This window comes from Montipora foliosa, chromosome 9, assembly GCF_036669935.1.
Source record: "Montipora foliosa isolate CH-2021 chromosome 9, ASM3666993v2, whole genome shotgun sequence".
In the NCBI taxonomy this organism is placed as follows: domain Eukaryota; kingdom Metazoa; phylum Cnidaria; class Anthozoa; order Scleractinia; family Acroporidae; genus Montipora; species Montipora foliosa.
In genome coordinates, this window is record NC_090877.1 from 19,651,130 (window position 1) to 19,653,858 (window position 2,729).

A 2,729-nucleotide genomic window follows, 5' to 3' on the forward strand; every position below is an offset into this window, starting at 1 on the left:
TGAAGCTGGTTTCAAAAAATTTCGAAACCAATAATCGCTAATTTCCCTCACTTTCACGTGTGGTCAGCTGCAGGGGTTTCAAAAATTTCTGAAACCGGCAGTGGTTAACTGCCCTCGTTTTTAGCAATAGCCAAGACAAACTGTTTCGGAAATTTCTGAAACCAGTAACGGGTAATTGCCGCTCCTGTTAAAGTTATGGTGAAGACAGTGGTTTCGGAAATTTCTGAGGCCAGCCTTCACAATGTCTTCCAAAGTTATTTTTTCGAGCCACCCACAAATGGAGATGACATGGTGTACGACTGAACGCTATCGTTCAAATGAAAGTGAACGGTAAATACTTGGACAAAAAGTGGACGAGAGGGATTTTCCCAGCCGAAAGGACATTTTTGGCGGCCAAATAATTCACTTTCCTCGAAATATCAGCCGAAAATTAAAATTCCGTCAAGGATTCAACACCGACAACAGATTTTTGTTAACTTTAGAATATCCCCCAAGGTTTTGGAACGTGTTTCAAGTGCTGCAAACGTAACTATATTTTTGATGCATCCTGTTTATGCCAGTCTCAATCCCAATTTTCATTTTAAGGGACTTTACGCCAGTCCAAATCAAAATTTTCTCAGTTTTGAAGGGATCTTTAGCAAGATTTTTTTTATTGTTTCAGTTTAAATGCCGTGTTGACAACCGCGAAGTCGCGATGTACTATTTACACAGGTGTTCTGTATTTGCATAATGTCTTCGTGCGGTCAAAAAGAGTTCGTGAAGTCCTTTCCTCTAAAGGAAACGGAATATATAGCGGAGGATTTCAAAGCGGAAATCGCTCATACGTTATTCGACGTTATGTTAAGTCTAATAACGGTGTCAAAGGTCGGTGCGTGACGTGTAGGAAATCAATGTCACGATATCATGCATGGAGTCTCAATCCTATGAGCCACTGCCAAACTGCCGTTAACTTTAAAAATAACGTAAGGGCAGCGACTTAGTGATATACCAAGCTAAATCTCACTTGCACTTATAATTTTAGACTCAGTTAATCCAAAAGTAATACGATTTTTGTACGGTACTTTCTCACAGTTTCAATATGGCGGTCATCGAAAAATCTTGCAAATTAGCAATCTTCGGGGCAGTCGTATCGAAAAACTGAAAAAGATCCCAAAGAAATGAAAATGAAACATAAAACATCTATCCTTAAACTGTAGAGAAAGCTTAGTCTGAGGATATATTTTGGAGTACCGACCAGATTTTTAGGCAAGTCTTTTATGTCACTTTAGAGCGATTCAGAAAAGGCAACGAAGTGCCTTCAACGAAAAGCTCTCTACGAGTCATATAAAATAAATTATCAGTCATTATAGACAATATTTAATTGACCAATGGACAAGCTATTTATTCATAGTAAGAAATCATTTATAGGCTTTACCCCGCAAACTTGAAAGAGTCACGAATATAGTAAAATTTCGGTTCATCAAAGAGGTCATTTTGGTGCAAAACGGACCCAACCGATTTTATTTAATTCCCCTTATGAACGCAAACATTAGACAAAACTAACCCTATTTTGTTAACTACGATACAATACTCTATCAATGTAAAAAGTATCAGCGAAAACGAATTTTGAGCTGTGTCCGTGATTTTAGGATTATCTCCGATTCTTAAGCCCTGGCCAAACTATCGAACAAAGTTGGATTGAAGGCTCCAACTTTGCTCGATCCAACATTGTTCGACAGTTTGGCCGCCCATGTTGGAAGATGTTCGTCCAACATTTTTTGCGCGATCAAATGTTGGATAGAGTTTGCTTTTGATCAAACATTACAACCAACAATTCTGTTTGACACAGCAATGTTGGAGTGTTTTGCCGCTCTTCCAACAAAGTTGTGTCCTGAATCGAGTCACGTTCGTATTGCTAGCCAATCACGAATCGCTATCTTATTTTCAAGCCAAGGCTTCTTGCATCATTTGCAACAGAGGTGGCGGACAAGGAGCAAGATGTCTGGTTCAATAGCGTTTAAAATTCCTGCAAATTGATCCGAGCTCATAATCATCATCCCCTAAGCGCCAATGTATCTTGCAAAGAATATACCCTTTTCTACACGTTCTCTTAATCATTCTTTGGTTTTTCCTTGTTTGAATACGTCCTTTCCGTCCTAAAACAACTTCCGTAGCATAATGCTTAGCCGCATTTTCAAATTTTGCGCCAACTTAAATTTAATTTCGTCAAGCAACGTTGGATAGTGTTTTGCCACTACGCCAACATTTACATCCAACAATGTTGCATGTGGGATCCAACTTTGTTCGATAGTTTGGCCAGGGCTTTACTGACATTGACTCTTAACACTGAAGGAAAATTTCAGATTATTCACTATTTTCTAAATTATCTTTCCATGTGGAATTTTAAGAAAGTATTGGCTGTTTCTCGAAATATCCGAGCTTTGCAAGGTTCGAGTGCACAGCATGCTCCCAAAATGGATATTGCCAGTTTTGCTTAATTAATTGAATGCGGTCGCCTGTAAATATACTTCATGTTACAGAAAAGCGAAACGCCCCTTTTCACTGTAAGCATTCCCCAATCCTTCACCCCCAATTTGGATTTTTCAGGAAACTGGTTCGGCTCTTGCCTGGTATGCACAGTCATCTTGGGAGTCCCAGCTTTTTATTTACTTGTTCATGTATTTTCATGCGCTATGCAATTAATTAACTTTGTTAGAAAAGAAAGAAAGTTGAAGTGCAGTAACTCACTT